This window comes from Erpetoichthys calabaricus, chromosome 15, assembly GCF_900747795.2.
Source record: "Erpetoichthys calabaricus chromosome 15, fErpCal1.3, whole genome shotgun sequence".
In the NCBI taxonomy this organism is placed as follows: Eukaryota; Metazoa; Chordata; class Cladistia; order Polypteriformes; family Polypteridae; genus Erpetoichthys; species Erpetoichthys calabaricus.
In genome coordinates, this window is record NC_041408.2 from 41,805,400 (window position 1) to 41,831,282 (window position 25,883).

Genomic DNA, 25,883 nt, shown 5'->3' on the forward strand with positions numbered 1-25,883 from the left:
AACCACTGCAACACTTCCAATGAAGTTAAAAAAGACAGCAGAAGCATATAGCATACAGTGGTGTTAAATGTGACAGTAATGTGTTAATCTTTACAAATTGCTCATTTTATGGTGTAGCCATCAGGAACACAATCATCAAATGTTATCTTTTGAGACCACAAATTACACATTTTATCATCACTCTAGTGAACAACACCATTGGAAATGGAAACTTGTAACAAAACTCAAAGCTTTTCTTGCTTTCTTCCTCTTTTTCTTCTTTCACAGACTGTTCAGTAGGCAATGTCCTTGACAACACCACCTTCTGTCCAGAATCTTGGTGTGGTTTTTGAAGATTCTCTCTAATTCAGTCAATACCTTACTTCAGTTTTACTGAATCAGCCCATAATTTAGCCGTTATTTTTGACTCTTGCATGTAATTTAAAGCACACATTATAAAATTGTCCAAAACATGTTTCTTCCATCTTAAAAATGTTGGGAAATTAAGGCATTTTCTAAATATGCAGGATACTAATAAATTAATTCATGCATTTATTTCTAGTAGGATTGACTACTGCAAAGCACTGTTTACTGGATGTTTAAACTGTACTTTATTCAGCTTCCAGTTAATCCAAAATGTTGTTGCAAGAGTCATTACAAGAACAAGAAAATAAGAACACATAACTCTGGTTCTTAAATCGTTACACTGGCGCTCAGTTAACTTTAGGGCAGATTTCAAAATCCTACTTTTAACACATAAAGCCTTTAAAACCTCAACTTATTGTTACCTACAAAACAGAGCACACATTAAGATTTCAAGATGCCAGTCTGCTTATGATTCCAAGGGTTAATAAAATAACAGTGGGAAGTTAAGTTTTAGTTACAGGGCCCCAAAGCTGTGGAATGGTCTGCCTACTACTATAAGAGATGCCTCTTCAGTCTCAGCTTTCAGATCGTAGCTGAATACTCACTACTTCAGTTCAGCATACCCTGAGTAGAGCTGCTGATTAACTGTGCATACTGCATCTCTGTTATTAGTCATTAGCACTAAAATGTAAGTAATATACAGTAATTATATATTACTAAGTTATAATTTGTTACTAACCCTCATCTATTCTTATTCTCTTCTTAGTACTCATTTGTGGCACTTGGTGCCACTGCCCTAATGCCAAGTTGTTTGCCTGCCTAAGGAAAAGTCATCTTTGATAGAGGAGCACTGGAATCATTGGGTAGAGGGGTCCATTCATCAGATTGGCCCAGCACTGATTCAGCTGTGGAACAGGCAGAAGGGGGGAGGCAGCTTAATGGCTGAGGTCTCAAGGACTCTGAACAAATCAGAATCCTATTATGTGATAGAATCTACTCTTGCATTTTCTGTTTTGTACTCATTTTCTATTCTTGTACTATTAATATTACTTGTTATTGTACTATTGTTTTGTATTCAGGATTGCTTGTGTTCTGTTCTGTGTATTGTTTTGTTTTTAGACACCCACTGCATGCCCAACCTACCTGGAAAGGGGCCTCTTTCTGAACTGAATTCTTGAGATTTCTTTCATTTTTTCCCTTAAAGGTTTTTTTGGGAGTTTTATTGTGTTTTCTTAGAGAGTCAAGGCCGGAGGGTTGCCAAAAAACAGGGCCTGTTAAAGCCCATTTAGGCACTCCTTATGTGATTTTGGGCTATACAAAGAAAAATTGTACTGTATTGCATTGTAAATATAGGTATCCTGATCGTAAAGGAAGAATAAGATTTTGATTGAATTTGTCCTGTGGGTGTAGTACAAGAAAGGTTGGAGAGCAAGTTATGTTTTAAGATGTAGGGGTCTGTGGATCTTATTATGTTGATTTATGCCCAGGTGAGGTAAGCCTGGCAAACTAGCATAAGACTAGGCAGACTGACAGCAAGTGTGTAATACAATTAGGGTGGGAATGACTCTATGGGTGTGGTAAATGATAAACTGGGATGCAAAACATCAGAAAAATCAGAGGACTAGTGATTGAATGATGTGGATTTAAGGAATACAGTGGAAATGGCTGAGGACTGGGCACGCTATTATCAGAGGCAGAATAATGTTATGTTGGATATGTTATAGGACAGATGGAAGTGCACATTATTAAACATTATGGTGTGGGTTTTGGCCGAATGGGGAACTGGGCAAGTTGGTAGACGATTGCGCAATTTAGAGACAGGTGTAGTACAAAATTTGAGTGGCAGGTGGACTTGTTCTTTTCTACATTAACTTATGGGAAGAATAAGAGGACTGTAGATGTTACAGAATGAAGTTTTGGAGTACAGTAGAAACAGGAATGCTGGCATCAGATTAGGCAGCATGGTGGAAAGGGTATATCTTAGCCTGGATTTGCCCCATAGGTCTGGTACTGGACAGGCCAAGATGTCCATTGGCACTATGATGAGGACCAAGAGAGCATGATAAATGACTAGATAGATAGATAGATAGATAGATATGAAAGGCACTATATAATAAATTGATGTGAAAGGCACTATATAATAGGTAGATAGATGTGAAAGGCACTATACAATAGATAAGTGCTCCTTCAGTATGTCCTGACACTATGCTAAAGAAGCTCAGACTTCGCATCCACCAAGGAATAACTTTTAAGTGCAACTGCTGCCCTATTTATACATAAAATGAATAACATGTACACAGGAAAATACATAGAAACAGATCTGCACATATAAACTATCTATCTATCTATCTATCTATCTATCTATCTATCTATCTATCTATCTAAACAGATTTTGGACATATACAAAAATAAACACAAAAATACACAGACAAGGATGAGTGAATAATAGAATCACATTCTAAGAGGTAGACATACTGTTAATTACTCTTCAGTAGATCTATTGATACAATATTTGATGGCCCAAACTCAACAAAGAAGTAGCATTTTAAATAAACTCTAAATTCTTTTAGTGCCAAGATCACACATCTAATACAGTAATTGTGAATCTTGTGGGTCATTTTCCTATGAACAATCATTAAAGTTCTAGACATAGCCCCTGAATCAGGTGACAATAAAAACAGCAGATGTTCGTTCTTCACATATTCCAGATAAGATACTGTAGTTTTAGACAGAGCCAACAGTAAGATTTATGAATGTAGGGAACATTCTTGTCACAAACCAGTGTTGGTACACAATAATAACTTTCATCCATCATCCAACCCGCTATATCCTAACTACAGGGTCACGGGGTCTGCTGGAGCCAATCCCAGCCAGCACAGGGTGCAAGGCAGGAAACAAACCCCAGACAGGGCGCCAGCCCACCACAGGGCACGCACACACACACACCAAGCACACACTAGGGACAATTTAGAATCGCCAATGCACCTAACCTGCATGTCTTTGGACTGTAGGAGGAAACCGGAGCACCCAGAGGAAACCCACGCAGAGAACAAGCAAATGCCACGCAGGTCTCCTAACTGCGAGGCAGCAGTGCTAGCCACTGCACCACTGTGCCGCCCAATAACTTTCATGTAATGAAAAAATAAATTACTGTAAAAACAATGTAATACAATAAATTAAATGAATAACATTTTTGTTTAGGTATCCGTTATTAACGGACTGCACACAGTTACCATCTATAGGAAGCCTTGGGTCAGATTCCTCTCCATTCTTAACAATGGTGTATCAATGTCTCTCTAATCCTTGAGGGAAACTAAAGAAATGTCACACTGGTTAAATTTAGTTAAAAAGTTCATATTAGATGTATTTAAGTCTATATGCTGCTAGAGTTTACTTATAAAAGTGATGCTCTACTGGCCCTGTCAGACTAACCAGTAGTCTGTGATGATGGTGACAGCAAAATCATAACCAAACCAAAGCAACCCATTAATTTTAAACATTGTGGCAAGCATCAAATTGGAAAGACTGAATCATACATTAAAAAGAAGTTTACATCAGCAACTTAATTCAATTAACAATGAAAAATCATTAAACATATGTTAATAGTTGTACTTTCCTTTGTTAAAATAACAAAAATGCTTTGGGAATAAGATATAGCTATTCCTGTGCTATTTAGCTGTTATATTTAAAGGCCTGTACATTCCGTCTTTTTCCAATCTGTAGCTCTCTGCAATTCTGCAAAAGGCTGCTATATATTCTCTTCATTGAAAGTCCCTGCCTGTATTCTTGAATCTTCCCAGGCTTGTATAATGTAAAGCTCAATGTCTCTGCTGGAATGGGCCACTGTCGTTCAGACATCCAGACCTGTCCATCTTCAAGGTACTAAAATATTTAGATAAACTGACTGGCCCAGTATAATCTATCTATCTATCTACAATCACAGAATATGATGCAGTAGGAATTCAATAATAATCTTTAAACATTGATGCATGATTCCTTTTCACTGTGTCCTTGCTAGCAAATGCAGAGAACACAATATTACCATTCATTCAATGCACAATGTCAGAGAGTTTGTCAAACAAAGATCAGATTCTAGAGAACTTTTAGTGAGCCTGGAGCAAACACAAGGAGTGTCATGAATCAGTTCACAAACTAGTGAGAAATGGAGGGTTTAATGTAAGCCCAATAGCAAGGCTTTTATTATTTAACTTTAAATTAAATCAGTCTTTGGTAATACATTGTTGTTACAGTCATGCAGTCATGTTGCTTGTTTTTTTTTTTTTATTTTGCTGTATCTTTGTCTCCTGTGCTACTGCAGTTGGAACATTATTATTAATGTTGTGGCTGTGATGGTGTTGGTTGTTTTTGCTTTATGAAAAATAAAGCACAACAACAACAGCAACAATAATTTATTTCTTGTATACCCCAAAATCACACAAGTTTTAAGGCTTTATATGTTAAAAGGAGGATTTTGAAATCTGACCTAAGTTAACCGGGAGTCTTTCTTTTTCTTGTAATAATTCTTGCAGCAGTATTTGAATTAACTGGAAACTATATAAAAAAAACAATTTGAGCAGCCAGTGAACAATGCATTTCAGTAGTCAGCCCTACTAGAAATAAATGCATGTTTTGGATAGTTTTGTCAAAAATAATGCAGAGATTGAGGGCTTATTCGGTAAAACTAATGGTTATTCTGAATGAGTTAAATAGTGACAAAATACTGTTGTGATCAGCATAATTCCTTCCAATAATCAACTTTTCTGTTTTATCTGACAAGTAGTTCTTCTCCATCAACACCTTTAACTGACTAACATATCGAATTAAGGACAACTTAGAGAGGAGAAACATCATTTAGTCTAAAATAGTAGTACACTCTGGCATGTCATCTGTGTACAAGTGTAAATTAACATTATATTTTCTAATGATAGTTACCAGTGGAAGCATGCAAAGTGAAATCAGTAAAAATGTAACAAAATATAAGATAAGCCTCATTAATGTGATATAAAACAAAGTAAAATGACAGAACCATATGGTAAGAATCTTTTCATGTTCACCACTAATTCATTGTTGTCAATAGCATAGTTAATCAAATGTTTATGGAGTGTTAATAAATGGTTTATACTAAAGTCTTAAACTAAAGTGTGACCATTTCATGGTTATGGCATGGTTATCTGTACTCAAAAAAGCACAATATCAATGAGTGTTGAAAGAGGATGATATAAACATGAAACCTTACACATACTTAGTACAGCAACAATAATACAAAAATCAAGTAAATAGTTTTATGGTTCAATAAAATGTCTCACTGTACATTTTCACCTTGTTGATTGTAAGATTTTTTTCTCACTTTATTATGATGATAGACTTTTCATGTGAAGACCTTCAGGATCACCCTTAGTGCTGCACACATTTGTTTTGTTCTGCATTTTTGTCATAGATTACAGTGATGAGATATCAGCATTGTTTCCAACATGAAGTTGTATGAACAGGCTGTAGGCCACTGTTCCTTTGACTTTAGAAGGAAGAGAAAAGCCATCTTTAGTTCAACTTTTAACAGCTATTCAAAGTTTATTTCAGGTCCTTGACTTAGTTCTTGGACAAAGTTTATTTCAGGTCCTTGACTTAGTTCTTGGACAACAGTTGCTACATTTCATTAAACATCTGCCAAAGTATTCAGTAAAAAAGATTTATATAAGATGATGAGTGACTATCACCTTCCCTAACTTCCAGTGAAAAATGTTTCACAGTTTACAATCAAAGTTGATAGAAAGGTTGGGTATATAATTCACATACTTCCATGTGTTCATACAATTTTTTTTACAATCTTGGTCATGTACAATACAAAAGTCAGTAACAATTCTTTAATAATAATGGATACCTAGGGATCTCATTACAAATATTTCCTTTTTGCTTTAGGAAAGATTAGAAATGATTTACATTTATAACCTTTCAGCTCTGAAGAAGTGACCCTTCAAGAAGTGAATTGTTCTTAAATGTGCTAGTATTAGGTAACAAAACATTTTATAGCAACTTCCAGTTAAAGCACCTAAATTCATTTGTGCCATATTTAAACACTCAATTAATCCTTACTTTATATAGTTCTCTTCACAGATACAGTAAATCCATGATAAGGCGTTTTACAAAGCAAACAATTAAATGTAAAAAGATAAAGCACAGTACATGATCCTTCAATACATGATTAATTCCAAGCAAGCAAACTCTGAATAATACATCAGAGTACATTGACAGAAGGACTTCACACTACTCTACATAATTGTTGGTTACAAGTCTAGTTGAAAAAATACCAAATGAGGAATGCTGGGTTCTAAAGAGAGACTTGAAGGTAACCACTTTTGCAACTTCACAAACAGATCTGAAGAGTGAGCTGCTAAAACGTGAGCTTCGTGTTTTGGTATTTTGCTAATTTACAAAAACAGGAAGTCTAGTAAAATGTTCTGTTAGTGTGTCTGTGAGAAATAATGGGAAATTTTAGCTTCTCTGTGGGAAATTTTATGTGAACAGCCTTTAAAGTGGTTACTAGTGAAAAAATAACTTTTCAAGTTTAGGTACAAACAGTGAAATACAAAGTAAAAAAAAATTAGTTTGGGTAGACGCTGACCTCTTCAGTCATATTATATTTGGAGTGACTGAAGGGTCTTCTGCTATTTCTAAAATGTGTGTTCTTCGTAATTGAAGACTATCCATTCCTTTTTCTAATTTTCCAGTTTAAAATGACGATTTGGGGAAATCTTCATACAATAACTAAAACTTTATTTTAAATTGTTCATCTCAAAAACCAACTCAAAGCATTTAAATAAAACCATAATGGCCTTATTTGGAGCTTCAGTGTATACAATGACATGTCAAGGAGTGAGTAAGTGCAGTAATTGAATGTTCTTGACCACATTCCCCAAATTGACCAAGTTGAAAATAAATGTAAATTTAAAGTATTACACAATGTATTCATTCATAAAATAGTTCTTAATCTTTTTAATATGGTGATATTTAGTCAGTCTAACATTTTTATTCATCTATGTAAAGAAAACAATGCATATTTATTGAGTTACTATATGTATTACTTACCTAGTTTTTGTCACTTTTTAATCCAAAACTTAGTTTGGTAGTCTACCCTTTGAACACTTTTTCCTGATGCATCCGTATGAATCATCCAGCAAAAGTCTGCCATCATACTCTCAACATCCCAGCTACCTTTTTCCATGTCCTTGATATTCTGATTGAATCTTTCACCCTGCTTTTCACTCACCGCTCCAAGATTTTCAGGTAACAATTCCTTTCAAGGTCATGTCTTAACTCCATTTTGTAAATTATAGTAATGCATTTTTTATAATTTGGATCATTATTGTTACCTTAAAACTGTCATTCCAGATTGTCCAAATTCTGCAGGCTCCATCTTTTGATAAGGCTTTGATAAACTGCTTAATTAAACCACGTTTAATATGAAGTGGTGGTAGCAGAAGATTTTCAAAGCTTTAAACATTTTTAATATTAGAAAATATTACATTCAAACAATTTATTATTAAAATAAAATATTGGGACTTAAGTAATCATAGTGCAAAAACAATAAAAATATAATTAACAGCTGAAAAATATCATTTGGTGGAGAAAAATGGTTTTCATTCTTTAATTCAATGTCCAAAAATAAATAATAATCACAAGAAATAGTCAAAGCAATTTTTTAAATGTATACCTGGATGTGGGTTTCCTAATGGGGTAGTCATTTCCTAATGGGTAGTCAAGATGGTGGCCTAGCCTAGATTAGGGATGTATTCAAAACAAATCAAAGTCTTCATTTGATAGTTAGAAATAGGAATATTAGACTAGGATTATGAAATTTTGTCAAGTTTTCTTGACTTTGATTTTTGCATTCTGTTTTGAGCCAATGGGATTTATTTTTGTTTATTTTATTACATAGAGACTTCTGCCTGAGCACTTCCTATTCTTTTGAATCATGTCAAAAGAAGCCCTTCATTTACCAGCCTTATTCTCCTAAAAGAATTAAAGCCCTCCCTGGCTTGCCATAATTCTTTCCACTATGGCCATAACAAACATGTCCTGAAATTCAGGCAGCACCTCTTAAGCTGTATTGGGCACTGTACCGTATTCTCATATTTCATTGACACTTTACCTCAGCATAAATATAGCAAATTATAGAAATAAAATGTAAAGCACAGTTTACATGGTGCATGTATTTATTTGAGATACAAAAGATCTTAGCACTCAAAATAAATTGTATTATTTTGTAAAATGTAATTGTGCCATTTTACAAGTACATTAGTTGATTGCTGTCTGTATCATCATGCATGTGTGATTTGTTTTCTAAAACATATATAAAGGGTTAAGCGCTCATGTAGTGGGCAATCTAGATTCAAACACCCTCTACTAGCAGCCCTGGGAAGCAGTTCTTCTGAAGGAATGGGGAGAACATGCAAATCACACATAGACAGGGATCATGCAGGAATTTGAGCTCCGGCTTCTGGATCTGAGAGGTAGTTGCAATGAACAAATCATGAAAAATGTTTAATTTGGTCAGTTAGTCCATGGTCTGTTGTTTTTGCTTTCACTAGCAGTTGCTATAAAAAGCTTTGTTAAATTATTTTTGAAATTGTAATTATAAAATAATGAATTGTATATATTTTTAACATGTATTTGTTGGAATAGTTTTTCTTATTCACAGATGTTGACAATGTCATAACAGTGCATTTTACTTTCATCCATCCATCTAGTTTCCCAATGTCAAATGCATATTTTTTTTAAAGAAAATTCCAAGTATTTCTTTTAAGAACTGTTAAAGTGACCCAATGAACTGAGCTAATAAAGCTCGTCTGTATATGTATAATATTTGTACAAGAAATATTTGTTTTATATATATCATAGCATAGCACCTCATGTAATCAATAAGTGATACATAATTCACAGGTGTGGAAACGGGGTGCCATTGGTTGTGCAGAACTAACTAGAGGGCACAACACCTAAAGATTGTGTTTGGTAATATTGGTAAGACGATTCTAAGTCACTTAACCTCCTTGACATTAACCCCAAGCTCAGAAGTAAATGTAAATATGGTTAAACCTGAGTCAGACTCAGGGTGACATGTAATGCTCCTTTTTATATGTGTTAAGCCCAACTAACTCTCGAGACAGTATTCTGCTTCCATATAGTCTATGAAATAACATCATGTTGGAAAAAAATCATGAATATTTCTTTGCGTTCTGCCACTTTATGGTAATTTTAAGATAACTCATCGATATTCATTAGAGGGGTGGAGACTTTAACCAAAAACACAATGGCAATTGAAAAGCTGTAAAGGTATTAACTGAAACAGAACCATTTCTCAAATCAAGCAATAAAAATGAAGGTGTAAATTGGTCATCAGACACTGACATGGAAAGCAAAACTGACAACCATTCAATAGATTCTGACCTGCCAAGTTTCAGTGATGTTCATACTACAGCTGGCAATCCTGCACCTCCTCGTTGCCCATTTGTGTCTAAAAATGTTTGTTGATCATGATTATCTGGGCTCTATGATTCGTCAATGAGTTTTATTTTGATGTACATTTATTTTGTTTTTAATTGGATAGTTCTTTGCAGATTAGAAAACAAAGATAGATGATCCAGTTGATTTGTGACTCATGCTGGCTGAATTCTCTTTCTATCAGGCTGGGGAATATCAAATCAAGCTATTTCCGTTTTATTTCTTGAACAGTTTGCTCTACAGAAGACATTGAATTAACCACATTCATCACCACTTTCCAAGCAATTCCTTTGCCTGACCCATTGACACCACTATTCACGGTAGAGAATAATATTTCTTTTCTTTTGTTAACTTCTGTTAAAAGTGCCTCGAGCAATGCTTCTTTAGAGGTTTTTTTTTCCATTTTTTTTTTTTGCTTTATACATTTTGGCAGATCTTGGGCACGTGTTACGACACATCCTTATATGGAAAGATTTGGGGTGTTGATGGGTGTGGATTATGGTAATGAACTGACAATTTGCATGTGGCTGACAATTTCCAATTGATTGGTATTTATGAACCTACGCAGGATATTAAGAAAAATTTGAGGATTTACTCATGGTTTGTGAATGTGGCGTAAGATTTTAGTGAAATAGCCTTTTACACGCAAATGTGTTCATTAATTTGCAAATGTTTCATGAATGAGATCCATTGCCTTTAAGAAACTTATACATTTTCATAAAGTCACATTTCTCACTCACTTTTGCATGCATAGAATTGCATATTTTATGACTGATTTTTTTTTGTTTGAATGTGTTTTCAAGTTTTCTATTAATAGTTTTTTTAATCCAAAAAATTCACCCAATATACCGGATTAACTGGTGTATTGTCCACTCATACAAGTAACAATTGCCACAGTTTATTGAATTGATGATCAGACATAACACTGCTTTGAAAGATAACTCACTGGGCTAAACACCATTTTTATCGCTTATGTCAGGGTAACAATAAAAATTTAAAAATGAAGGAGGCAAAAAACAAATTATGAATATTAAGTAAACAAACAGGGAATTTACAAGTATGTTGCTAATAAACAATACTAAAGTAGGTCAAAAAAACTGAAAGTATTTAGAATAATGTTTCACCAAAAACCATAAATGCATAAATCAAACTTGTAGTTGAAAAATAAAGCCAAAACAAATTGAAAATAAATCATAAAGTACACATTAAAACCTAGCAGCACAATGGCATTTTAGATGACTAAGTACTGTATGTGACTAACTATGTGGCCATTTCTACAAACAATATAGCAGTGCCTATGAATCCATGCCCAAAATGTCAGTGCTTACAAGAAAAGTCTCAACAAAATTGCAACAAAGACATATAACTGAAATCGCAACAAAATTATTAAACATAAAGGAAAAAATTACACATGCAGAAAGTGCAAAAGTCCAAAATTACTTTCTCAAAACAGATTCTTTACAATCATAGGGTAAATTGCTGTGGATTCACACCATGAAGGATCTCACTGTGGTAACTGCTGGTGCACAGTCACAAACCCACAAAAACTTGCTCAGAATCAGTCTCTTTGCAGTGTGAGCTAATAGGGGAGCTCCTTTGGTCATCCGTGCTTAGACCATCTTTGAACAGGGAGAGCTATTCCTGGTGACGTCAGCTTATCTCCCTCTTGTCATCCCCCACCTATTCTGTGCAGTGTTGCCACTACACTCCACCTGTCCATGGTGCAAATCCCATCCTTATCATCAAGTGTAGTGCAGTAAACTCACACCTCAAGGAATCTCAGTTCAGAGATTTCCACTGTGGTAACTTCTAGTAGTCAGCTGCAAACCCACAACACCTAGCTGAGAAGAGGGATTTGTGCAGCATGAGCTAATAGGAGAGCTCCTTAGACACCTGCACATAAACCATCTCTGAACACTGCAAACACTTCCTGGTGACATCACCTGATCTCTGTTTGTCCAAAACCATCTTTTTCTGCGCAGCATCACCACTTCTTGGGGTATTTACACATTGTCATTATCATCGAATTTAGATTCTGCCTTTACTTTTCCTCTATTTTTGTCAGTTGTAAGTTTTATTTTGTCTATGTGAAACATTTTTTGTTGTTTTATCATACACTAGCAGGAGTACCTGGTGTTGCCCAGGAATCTATAACTGGTGAATTTCACAAATGAAAGAAACAGAACATAGAAATTGAACAAACATTTTTCTGATTGACATTTTATTATAATAGGTAATATAAGTGGTAATTTTAAAGGCTTTGGATACAGTATATTTTTTGTGGTGTCATGGGGTTCTGAAAATTAACAAATTGTGAGGATTGCCCACTGTAGAACATGTTACATAGAGTTGTCCGTGTGAAAAGCATGGACTTCCCAAATTGATGCCTTTAACTTGGAGTGATTGCCCTTCAGCCTTAGTAATTCACATATTAAAATCCAAACACATAGGAAATTCTAGGCTTTTGAAATCAAAGGATAAATCATTCTGAATCAGCGGAATTCTTTGTATGAAAACATGTTGACGTCTTGTGCAAGGTTTGAGACGGCCTTGAAATAGACTTTTTTGAACAGGAAATTGTAGAATTTTGAAATCAAAGGGTAAATCATTTGGAATCAGTGGAATTCTTCGTATGGAAACATCTTGACGTCTTGTGCAATGTTTGAGACGGCCTTGAAATAGACTTTTTTGTGGCATCGGAAGTGGACTTTCTAATGCAATGTCTTTTTTTGGTGGCATGGGTATATTAGCGAAAAGCAGGACAATTATAATGTGTCACATGGTATTAAGTATGGAATAAGCACCAGAGTGAGATGAATGTATGTTATTTACAATACATTGGAAAGCGAACAAATAGCACCAGTCAGTCAGAAAGTCCAAGACTGAAATCTTACTTTGAGTTGGAAAGCGAGCAAATAGCACCACAAATACAGAAAGCCAGTCACGCGCATTGGATCGTTCACGTTTTACATCCGTATGGCAGTTCCCCTTCACGCGATGAAAGCAGTCGGCTTTCTCATACTTGGACACTTCCGCAATGTCTTGGCAATTTAAAGAAACATTGGTGAAGAGGGATGCACAGAGACCAAATGTGCCGCTAGATGGCGCCGCCGTTAAAATCTGTTGCAATGTGCGGCCATATTGTCGATGATAAGTACGGGGACTTTTTGCAAACGTTGTGTCAGTCAAAAGTTGTCCTGCGCTTGACCAAGAACATTTTTCCCAACCAAACATACCCCATGACCTCCTCCTGGTCACAAAGCAGCCCCATGCCCAGTTTGGTGGCAATCGGATGCCCAGTGCAGATTTGTATGGCGGACAAACAAACATACATAGACTCTGCTTTATATCTTAGATTCATTGTAACACAGAAAATACTAAGCATTTTGCTTTGGGAATTGTTAAGCAATGAGAGATATTTTTTTGTTATATTCTGAGTTCTATGTGTTAATTTATTTTATGGCTTCTTGCACATATGCAGTATGCATTAAAACATACTGTTTGAAAAAGAAAACATCTGCATAACCAATACATGATTTTTTTCAAGCTTATTGTAATTTTTAATCAATATTATACTTTGCCCTCATCTTTGGTTGGTAGTAAATTAACAGTAATTTAGAATGATGTCATTACACCTCTTTTACGATGGCCACACCATTTTGCTTTGTGTTTCTTTTTATTTCCAGTTCACAGCTGAAGCATATGAAACATTTGTATTATGTATTTTAGCCTGTATGTGTGCAACTTTACATAGAAATGTAATGGGCCAGATGTGTGGAGTTACTGAAATCTGCCAAAACCAAATTTTCCAAAAGTAATTTTTTTCCCCCAAGAAAATGTACACATCAATCAAACAGTTTTCAGTCTGACGCTTTTACACATGCAAACACACAACGCAATATGCTCATAAATCAAAATGTAACAGTATTTAGACAGTCCTTAGCTTTTCAGTCTAACTATATTCCTCAAACATGGAACAGCTCTATGCATACATAATATATTCAAATTTTGGACTATAATACTGAGCATTAAGAGCAAAACATAAGCAAGATGCAATTCAGCCATCAGCTAAAGCACAGTTGAAGGATATCTAAGCTTCCCAATAATCAAGGAAGATATGCTTTTTTTAAATATTAAAACTAACGTAATGTGATTTTTTTTTAGAAGTAACGTTTCTAATTAGATTAAAGTGAGTTTTATAAGAGGTTCATTTTGCTGAACTGATTGATTAGCAATGCTGCCTGATGGACGCAAAGACCCAATTTGTAGTAGTGGCCCAGTCAATGTCTGTGTGAAGCTTGTACATTCTCTATATGTCTACTTGGGTACTTAGGCATTCCTTACATCCCAGACACATATACTGTATGTTAAAGTGGCCCTGAATGAGTAGGGTAGATGACTGTGCTAATGTGCCCTTCATTGAGCTGGCATCCCATTCATAGCTGGTATTGCATTACAACCAATGGGCTTACAAAATCATTAAAAACAAATTAAAGAATAAAAAAATGAAGAATATTTCTCTTGTTTTTGCATAGAAAATTTGTAATTGCATTTCCTTGTAATGGCTCTTGCATCTATTACCTGGAAACCATTCATCTAATTCTAAATTGTACCACTTCTGTACTACGGTACATGTGTTGTTATGAATGTGTAAGACAGTTTTATCACATACCATTCTCTTAGCTTATTTTAATTTTCTTTAATACTTAGAGCAGGTTATACATGTTGGTTTTGACTGAAAAGTAATATTTGTAGTCTCTATTAGTAAGACCAATAAACTAGCCTTATATTTATTTTAGGTTACCTTATTACGTTCAAATATTCAGAATATCCTGATTTTAAGTAATTATTATTTTCATGCAATGTTTTATTTTGAATTTTAGGGAATTATTGATAGCTTTGTATAATAAAATTTATTTCAGTGTCCTTTCAAAGAATACTGTTAAAAAGTATTGATTTATATGTTTTAATCAATGTGATTAGTTTGTTCAAAGCACCAGTGCAACCAAACTACTAAAAATGGTGAGTACATTAAGGAGAAGCATGCATTGAGGTCTAAGACTCCTGGAACTGTGCCATACATTAATTGAAAAATGAGATTCTGGATGAAGGTTCATAGGCACAGACATGCTCTAAACTGAGTCAAAGGGAAGTTTTATTTGTATCCCTAGAAGGTGACCACTTGTGTCAATACTGTTCCAAACTCTTATCAAGACTGTAGTAGGTGAAAGTTAAAAATCATCAGGAATCTACAAATTTTATGAAACTTGCTTGCAATAAAATGTTCAAGGTTCTATTTTCTTAGAAAGTCAACATGTACATTTTTGAAAATTGATTTATTTAGGGCAAAATGTGATGATGGAGAAGTATAATTTCTCTTTAGTTAAAGGCGGAATAGGATTCTGATTAAAGAAATTAGTTGTAATGAAAACCAGTAGCCCCAAGGGTCATCCAGAATTAAGATGAATAATCTAAGAACAGTTTAGTGATGGCACAGTTGTTAGTGTAATAGAGTTTTATGGCTCTAAAAGACTGAGCTTACATCCAAACCAAATGTGGACTTTGTTTGCATATTCTCTATCTTTTAGGTGGGCTTTCCTCTGGGTAATCTAGTTTTCCTCTCAAATCCCTTTAAATGGGTAGTGTTGTTGTTTGAAAAATATCTCATCTATAACTTTTTTTATTTAAACTTTTTTTTTCTTTATTCTTTATTGCTTTCTTTAGCTCATTAGAATTGGAACATTAGAAAAATCTGAATGAGAACAGGCCAAAATAACACTGAGCCTAGATTTTTATTTTTGTACTATGTATATACACTATGTGGCCTTTTGTGGACACTCTTCTAAATTATTGAGTTCTGATGTTTCATTCACTCCCATTGTAAACAGCTGTATAAAAGTATACAGCCATGAAATCTCAATTGACAAACATTGGAAGTAAACTGGGACATCCTGAAGAGCTCATTAACTTAAACGTGGCACTGTCATAGGATGCCACCTTTGCAAGTAAGTGAAATTTCTGCTCTGGTCAACTGTGAGAGCTATTGTTGTAAAATGGAAGTGTTAAGGAGCAACCTCAGCTTAGCCACAAAGTGGCAGAACATGCTAACTCACATATCTGAGCTTCCTAGTGCACACAGTGCATAAAAATCACCTATCCTCTGTTGCAGCACTCAGAACAAAGCTCCAAGCTGTCTCTGGAAGCTACATAAGCAAAAGAACTGTGCATTGTAAGTTTAATGAAATGGGTTTGCATAGCCAACAGCTGTACACAAGCCTAAGACCACTATGCGCAATGCCAAGCTTCAGCTGGAGTGGTGTAACGCATGCTGCAATTGGAGAAGTGGAAACATGTGGAGATGAATCAACACTTCACTATATGGCAGTCTGGGTTTGGTGGATGCCAGGAGAATGATAGCTTCTAAACTGCATAGTGCCTACTGTAGCCACTGTAAAGTTTGATGGCGGGGCCTTTTTTTCGGGGTTTGAATTATACCTTTTGGTTCTAATGAAAGGTACTGTTAATGCTACGGCATACAAAGACCTTTTTGAAATTTGTGTGCTTCCATCTTTGTGGCAATACAGTAGTTTGTGGAAGGTCCTTTCTCTGTTCTAGCTTAACTGTGCCCCTGTACTCAAAGCCAGGTCCATAAAGATGTTTAGAAACTCAAGTGGCATACACAGAGCTCTGATCTCAACCTTAGTGAACCCCTTTGGGATGAATTGGAATGACAGATCGCATTCAACATCAGTACCTGACCTCATAAATGGTCTTATGGTTGAATGGGAACAAATTCCTGCTGACACACTTCAAACTTTTGTGGAAAGCCTTCCCAGAAGTGTGTAGGCTATTATAGCTGCAAAGGGTGGGCTATCTCCATATTAATTCCCCTGGTTTTGGAATAGTATATGTAACATTATAAGTGTGATGGTCATGTGTCCACAATCATTTATATATAAATAAAATAAAATAAAATTTATTTATATATAAAATTAAAGGAACACTTTGAAAACACATCAGATCTCAATGGGAAAAAACTCATGTTGGATATCTCTACTGATATGGACTGGGTAATGTGTTAGGAACAAAAGGATGCCACATCGTTTGATGGAAATGAAAATTATCAACCTACAGAGGGCTGAATTCAAAGACACCCTGAAAATCAAAGTGAAAAAATGATGTGGCAGGCTAGTCCATTTAGCTGAAATTTCATTGCAACAACTCCAAATCGTACTCAGTAGTTTGTATGGCCCCCATGTGCTTGTATGCATGCCTGACAATGTCGGGACATGCTCCTAATGAGACGACAGATGGTGTCCTGGGGGATAATTTCCCAGATCTGGACCAGGGCATCACTGAGCTCCTGGACAGTCTGAGGTGCAACCTCGGATGGACCGAAACATCATGTCTCAGAGGTGTTCTATTGGATTTAGGTCAGGCAAGCGTGGGGGCTGGTCAATGGTATCGATTTCTCCGTCCTTCAGGAACTGCCTGCATACTCTCGCCACACGAGGCCAGGCATTGTGGTTCACCAAGAGGCACCCAGGACCCACTGCACCAGCATAGGGTCTGACAGTGGGTCCAAGGATTTCATCCCGATACCTAATAGCAGTCAAGGTGTCGTTGTCTAGCCTGTAGAGGTCTGTGTGCCCCTCAATGGATATGCCTCTCCAGACCATCTCTGACCCACCACCAAACTGGTCATGCTGAATGATGTTGCAGACAGCATAATGTTCTCCATGGCTTCTCCAGACTGTTTCATGTCTGTCACATATGCTCAGAGTGAACCCGCTCTCCTCTATGAAAAACACAGGGCGCCAGTGGTGGACCTGCTAATTCTGGTATTCTATGGCAAATGCCAATCAAGCTGCACAGTCCCGGGCAGTGAGCACAGGGCCAACTAGAGGACCCTGGGCCTTCAGGCCATCCTCATGAAGTCTGTCTCTGATTGTTTGTTCAGAGACATCTAAACCAGTGGCATGCTGGAGGTTATTTTGTAGGCTCTGGCAGTGCTCATCCTGGTCCTCCTTGCCCAAATGAGCAGATACCAGCTAGCAGCTGATCCCACAAAGAGAAGATGAAAAGCTGTGTTTGTTTCCCATTGCATCACTGTTTAAATGGGGTTTCGGAGGAACAGCCACGGCCCCTTGGGGCCATGTTTACTGTGTTCACAATATATATATATATACTGTACACACATATTCAGATATATGTGGGTCTCTTTGTATGCAAATTTGTATTGCATATATAATGCCATATTTATATGTAATCAATATATTATTCCCTCAGTGCCACAGTTGTTTTTTGACAAAGGGACCAGTCCATGTAGCTATCTTCAAAACATATATCCTTCTTCCATTTGAATGATTCTCTGAAGGTCCCACAGAGATCTTTGTATAATTTGGCCTTGGGAAACTTTGAATAGACCTCTGAACTATATGACATTGGTATTTGCTATCTGACAGCCTGGTATAATGCTCCTGACCTTTGTTTCCTCTGGATGTTTCTCCAAAACAAACATCTACTTAAACAAGTAATATTTGAATTTGTTTGGGGATGCTCATACAGTATTTGGAATGTTTATATTTGAGTATACACATGTTTCACATTACTTTGTTGTCAATTTTCTCATGTATATTAGTTTAGTTTCCACTTGGAGATTGGTTTTCTCTACATAATTTTTACAGTAGAATAAATATATTATCGTACTGTGGGTATTATGAGACTAACACCCATAGATTACTATCACTGTATTTATGAGATACATTTGTGGTGCCTCTCTGATCTTGTTGATACCTTTGTTAACTCCTGATTTCATGAATTCTGTTTTTGATTACTTTGCTCTCCATCTAGTTACAATGTATTTACACAACCACACTACTTGTGTAATAGTAGGTATTGTCAAGTGTACAAAATGTGTGAAATTCTTACGTGTATGTCCAATCAAAATGCAACACATCATCTCTGTTTGGCACCATAATAAAAAAGGATGTTGTAGAATATGTAATTTCATTGTGTACTGTGAGCTGCGAAGCTGATCGCACCCCCAGAAGTTAAAGACGCCCCTGGGAAAACCCCTAAGAAACTTATTTTACCTTCACATTCCTCCTTTCCCTTTTAGCCGGCTCTGTCGCATAATATGCCTCTCGCGCAGTGCTCCGCCTTCTTAAAAAGCCTGCACGGGCTTCTCTCAGTTTGTTAAACTGATTGCTTGCTTCTCCTTATCCCTCTCTCAGACATTCTCTCCTCCTGGGGAAACTGTCATCTCTGACTTGTCATGGAGGAGCACGTTTAAACTTTTGAAAAGAGACAAATGTTTGTTTGCAGTGTTTTGAATAAAGTTCCTTTCTTTTCTACAACCTCCTATGTATCTGTGCAAATCTGTGACCCAAGCGTGACAAGTGGTACCAGGAGTGGTTGCACAGATGGATGCACAGTTGGAAGCCGAATACATTTTTCAACTCGCCCAGAATGTTCCGCTCCCTTACGATCCAGAAGCTGATTTATCTCCCGAGCGTCCTCCAAGTGTCCGACCTCCAAGTGTCCGACGGAGAGCTACTCCAGTCCCTCAACAGTATGTTCCGCATCCTCCACAAAATGATAGACGAGTTGTTCCCCTGCCTCTGCTTCCGGACAACGCTAAGAATGTGCTGACGAAGATGGGTCCGTCTGATAACCCAGAGATGTTTCTTTTGGCTTTTGAGCAAGTGGCGACTTTGTTGGGATGGGACAAACGGCATTGGGCTGTTATCATCACCCCGTTGTTATCTTGTGACGCCCTTCTTTCATTACGAAATGTACCTGCCGATAAGCTTGGCGATTATGGTTTTTTGAAGGAGCAAATTGTTTTGCGTAAAGCCACGACATTTTTGTCTAAAGGTTTTGCACTGTACAACTGGAGACTGAATGTGGACGGTTCCATCCGTGCACAAATACAAGATTTGATTCATAAAGTGCATTGCTGGTTCGAGGGAGATAAGATGGAGCGCATCATGGAAAAGGTTGTTATGAACATAGTGCTGTTCGGGATACCTGCACCTCTCTGAGATGAGTTTCTTCGTCACAATCTTGAATCACTGGCGGTTATGTCTCAACGGTTGGAAGGCTCGCAGACCGCTTGGAAAACAGGCGGTGGATACGGTGCTCCGTATGCTATGTTACAACCTCCGAGGGACCGCCCAGGACATCCTCGTCAACTTGACCGTGGTCTGGAACGTCATCAACCATCAGCAACTGATCCTCGGATTTCGTCGGGAAGGCATCCCGGGAACGAAGTTGGTGCAGTTACAAATGAGATGCCTGCTTCTGGAGAAAGAAGCTGTGGTCTTGGACGTCGCTGAGGATATTTGGCGGGGGTGCTGAACAAAGATGTTTCCGGTGTGACCAACCGGGTCACTTGGTGAGAAATTGCCGCCTGTCTCCAGCTCAATCGATGGAAGTTGGCGCAGCGGATGATTGTTGCTCGAATATTCCGGATCCGTCGAAAAAGAAAGATGGCTTATTTATCTCGGTGAAGTTCGAGGGTCGCGAGGTGCCAGCGTTATTGGACTCAGGCAGTGACCTTTGTGTGGTCAGACGCGACTGTCTTGACGACAGTTACCATAGTAATACTGAGACTGTAAAAATACGTTGTGTACATGGAGATGGTAAAGACTATGAGACATTGCTTCTTCCTTTAACTTATAAGGGTCGTCACTTTAAAGTTTGGTCTGCTGTTTCTGACTCATCACCTTGGCCTCTGCTAATAGGCAGAATTAATGCCCTTTTTCCTAAACTGATGGCTGAACATCGCTCAGCGGTAAACGATTCACCTATTGAATTTAGTCGGGGGGAGGAAGACGGGGAACTGGTGGCGGTTGGGAAAAATCTAGAACCCCAATTAGAGATTGAACCCGATCTCTCCAGTGAGTCTGGGGGAGACACCCCCCACAATTTCTCAGCATGGCAAGGCCCTTCCACATCCTCTCAGATTGTGAATGTCTCAGAACCCAAACTGAGTACTAGCCAGCAGCCAGATTTTGTGCGCTTGCAGCGTGCTGATAGCTCATTAGAATATGCATTTAAACAAACGAGTGCTATTCTGGTGTTCTGCAGATGCTTACATATATTTATAACAGCTTGTATGGTTTGACTGGAAGGCAGTGTTCCTTGCATTGGGCTGACATCCCATCCACAGCTTACTGCTGGCCCTTATTTGGATTATGTGGGCTCACAATATAAAAGAATAAATTATTAAACATCATCAATATTTAACAATATAAGCTGTATTAAAAACAAGCATTTCATGTAAAGACAGGTAGTTGACAGACAGCTTTGCTAAGATGAGAATAAATAGCCACTGTGGCTGTCATGGGTTGAAATCAGCACATTTGGTTTCAAGCTCCTGAATCAATGGCTACACATTATTTTACTTAGCTCTTGGATGCTTTTGAAGAGTAATACAGGATGAGCACCAGTGCAGGCATTGCCAGTCATGGCTAAGGTCTTTTTGTGCAGTAGGGCAGCTCTCAATAAGCTATTTGAGCCAGAGGTTACCTACAATGGTAAAACAATAGTTTCATGTCCTCAGTAGGACCTTGGTATTAGGAGAATTACACTAACAAATGTTAGTTCCTACAGAAGAAGACTTATCAGGCTTTATTGATAAATACCACAGCTGGGTGTCAAAGACAATACCTCCATTTCATGTGGACTCAGTAGTCCATAGCTTTTATGTTCAGCTACCAGTGCTGTCTCTACATGTACAGTGCATACATTTTGGGGCTTGCTGTAGTTCATTTGTTGTAAATAATCAACAGTTTCTGTATGTCTAGTTAAAAAGATAATAAACTTACTTTTTCCTTTGGTTTACTTATAGTGATTACTTATTAAGGAATACATTTCCTTTTTTATCAAAAGCTACAGAATCTCCATGCACCTAAACGAGGTTACTGTTTATACAGAATGTCTTATAAAAACCTTATTTTAATTTTTAAAATGTATATGTATGCTGTAGAGTGTATGGAAAAGGCAGTATTTTGGGCACTTATCCAATTCCATTTGTACTATTGAATGGAGTCTGCAGGATCCGATTGATTTTTTTTATGTTGCATTTTGAAATATGCGGCTGCTCACAATAATTTTAGCAGTTACTATTAATAGACATTTACTTTACAAAGACTATAAAAAAATATGTATAAACTTAGTTATTGTTAAGTGCAGTGATCTGTGTGCTGCAGGAAGTTCATTACATGTAGAGCTACTTAAAAGCACATTGTTACCTCTGTTTTCTTTGTTAGAGGCAGTTAGACTGCTAAAGTGGGCTGCTGTGGTTATTAAACTGGGGTGCATAATACTGGAACCTTAAAAACTCAGTTTGTGGAGTCCCTTTTTACAGATTATATAATGTTATTGTTGTACTGCTCCAGGAATAGGTGGGTGGTGCCAGTTTGATGGAGTTTTATTTTATGCATAGACCTTTGTTGATTTTTATTAATTTTCTTAAACATTTATAATACAGTTTTCATTTTTCTTCTCTGCATATTACTCAACACAAATTCATATTTAGAATTGTCTACTTTTTAACATGCAGTTAGAGGTTTTAGGTGCTAATATTTTTAAAGTTTCAAGTTAGTTTTTATAAAGAATCGTAATAATAAAATCAAGCAGATTTCAAAACTGGCCTGAGGTAACGAAGCTGAAATACAGCATAGGATCACATGTACAAATAGGGGTTATGTGTTGCATAGGGACCCCCAACCACAAAGGTTTCCAAGAACGTCCGTATGCATAGGCCTATCTAAGGGGGCAAGAGGATATTGCATCCCAATTCTGGAGCAAGATTACAGAAAAGTCGCAATGGTCAAAATTAGTTGAAAGTGCATACTGCCTTGTTATACCTGGGCTGCCTGCAACTGGAATTACCTCCTTGAAGCCAGAACATAGATGGTCATGAACCAAAAATGGACTGGGCAATGTTGACAAAATTAGAAGGTTAAAACACTGTCAGAATTTGTCCCTTTAAAAATCAACACAGGCTTAGTTTTTCCTTCTAATCCACATTCCAGCTGCTCACCCTAATTGTCTGCTGAACTGTAGGAAATGCCTGCTACTCTGGATGTTCAGCAGGAGTGACCTTACCCCAAGAGTGCCACTGCTCTGCCCAGGGAATTGTCATGCACTGCTTGCCTCCTCTCTGCTGTTCCAGCACTGCCTCAATCCTGACTCTTCTTATCTCTCGTTTTAACCTCAAGACTTGCTTCGGTTCTTGTTGTCAGTCTTTCCTTTGGGCTCCTTTTATACCTGCATAGGTGCAGCGTCTGAATTACGACCCTCGGAGTGCTGATGTGGAACAGCTGAGCTAACAGGTAATCAACTCACCGCTACACCAAACCCTCCACAGCCGCCCAAGTCTGCAATTGTGCACACCTACAGAGACCAAGATGCACTGTTTTTATTTTTCTGCACATTTGCAAGGATCTCTAAAATGCACCACCACACACATTTGAGAGGTTCAGACTTCACTTAAAGGTGAATAAATTAAGATTTTTGACTTACAGCTTATTTTTCACTTGGCTGTTGAAATTAATTTTGCAAATGTTTCAAATTTGAAATGATTGTGTATAGATATATATTCTGAATCTGAAAAGTTAATAAAAATTCACGAGAACCTGCCTTTTCTTATGAAGAGCCTCACTTGGACACCTGGCATGTTCTTGGTCCATTCTAGTAATTTCGCTGGTTAGTTCTGATACTTTCTTGGTTTCTAATTTATTTCTGTGGGAAAGATATGAAATAATCTGTCCTCTTAAGAAGGCCTTTAGAGTTTCCCAGAGTATTCCTGCAGAGACCTCTGAGGATGTATTTGTCTCTAGAAAGAAACTGATTTGTTTTGATATAAATTCTGTACAGTTCTTGCCTGCTCATAGAAATGGGTTAAGACACCATCTGCGAGATGAGTATGTGGGGCATAATGATTTTAGCTCCAAGATCAGAGGGGCATGGTCGGAAATAACAATAGCGTCATACTTGCAAGATTTAATTGTAGGCAAGAAATTATTATCTAGAAAGAAATAATCAATTCTTGAGTAGCAATGATGCACTGGTGAGAAGAAGGGATATGTTCTTGAGTTTGTGTTTAGAAACCTCCAGGGGTCTGACAAGTTCTGGTCAGTTAAAAACTGTGTAATTATCTTTGCAGTGTTAGATGTCATCACCCCTGGGACAGGAGACCTATCTAAAAGTGGATTTAAAACACAATTAAAGTCCCCAGCCATTATACTTTTATGAGTGTTCACATTGGGAATGGCTGTAAATACATTTTGCATGAATTCCCTATCATTGACATTGGGTGCATAAACATTTATCAAAATCAGTTTACAGTTAAATAAATTGCCCATGACTATCACATATCTCCATTCAGGATCAGATACTACATCTGATGCTACAAATGGGACTGTTCTATGTATGAGAATTCCCACACCTCTAGTTTTATTTGTAAAGCTGGAATGGAACATTTGGCCAGTCCAGTATTTTTGCAGCCGGAACTGATCCTTGTTTAATAATAAATAATAATAATAACATTTATTTGTATAGCACATTTTCATACAAAAAAGTAGCTCAAAGTGCTTTACATAATGAAGAACGGTAATTAATAAAAAAAAATATATAACAACATAAGAAATTAAAATAAGACAATATTAGTTAACATAAAAAAAAGAGTAAGGTCCGATGGCCAGGGTGGACAGAAAAAACAGAAAAAAACTCCAGACGGCTGGAGAAAAAAATAAAATCTGCAGGGGTTCCAGGCCACGAGACTGCCCAGTCCCCTCTGGGCATTCTACCTAACATAAATGAAATAGTCCTCTTGTGTCTAGGGTTCTCATGGAAGGACTTGATGATGATGGACATGCAGACTTCTGGCTTTTAATTCTTCACTGTTGGAACATCATGGTGCTTTGAGTAGATGGTGGTGGCGAAAGCCACCACCAAAGGACACCGGAAAAAGAAACAGAAGAGAGAGTAGGGGTTAGTACAGATTTTAGAGCTACCATGGATAGTTATTATAATGAATTGGATATACAGATTATCAGGATTAAATTACAGTGAAATTATGAGAAGGCCATGTTAAAATAATGTGTTTTCAGCAGTTTTTTGAAGTGCTCCACTGTATTAGCCTGGTGAATTCCTATTGGCAGGCTATTCCAGATTTTAGGTGCATAACAGCAGAAGGCCACCTCACCACTTCTTTTAAGTTTTGCTCTCAGAATTCTAAGGAGACACTCATTTGAGGATCTGAGATTACGATTTGGAATATAAAATGTCAGACATTCCGATATATAAAATGGTGCGAGATTATTTAAGGCTTTATAAACCATAAGCAGAATTTTAAAGTCAATCCTGAATGACACAGGTAACCAGTGTAGTGACATCAAAACTGGAGAAATGTGCTTGGATTTTCTTTTCCTTGTTAGGATTCTAGCAGCTGCATTCTGCACTAGTTGCAAACGATTTATGTCTTTTTTGGGTATTCCTGAGAGGACTGTGTTACAGTGATCTAGTCGACTGAAAACAAACGCATGAACTAATTTCTCAGCATCTTTCAATGATATAAGAGGTCTAACTTTTGCTATGTTTCTTAAGTGAAAAAATGCTGTCCTAGTGATCTGATTAATATGCGATTTAAAATTCAGATTACAATCAACAGTTACCCCTAAGTTTTTTACCTCCGTCTTGATTTTTAATCCTAATGTACCCAGTTTATTTCTAATAGCCTCATTGTATCCATTATTGCCAATCACTAAGATTTCAGTTTTTTCTTTATTTAGCTTGAGAAAGTTACTTTGCATCCATTCTGAAATACAAGTCAGACATTTTGTTAGTGAATCAATAGAATCGGGGTCATCAGGTGCTATTGATAAAAACAGCTGTGCGTCATCAGCATAGCTCTGGTAGCTCATGTTGTGCCCTGAGATAATCTGACCTAACGGAAGCATGTAGATTGAGAAGAGCAGCAGGATTCAAACCAATTTAAGACACTGCCAGAGAGGCCCACCCATTCACTA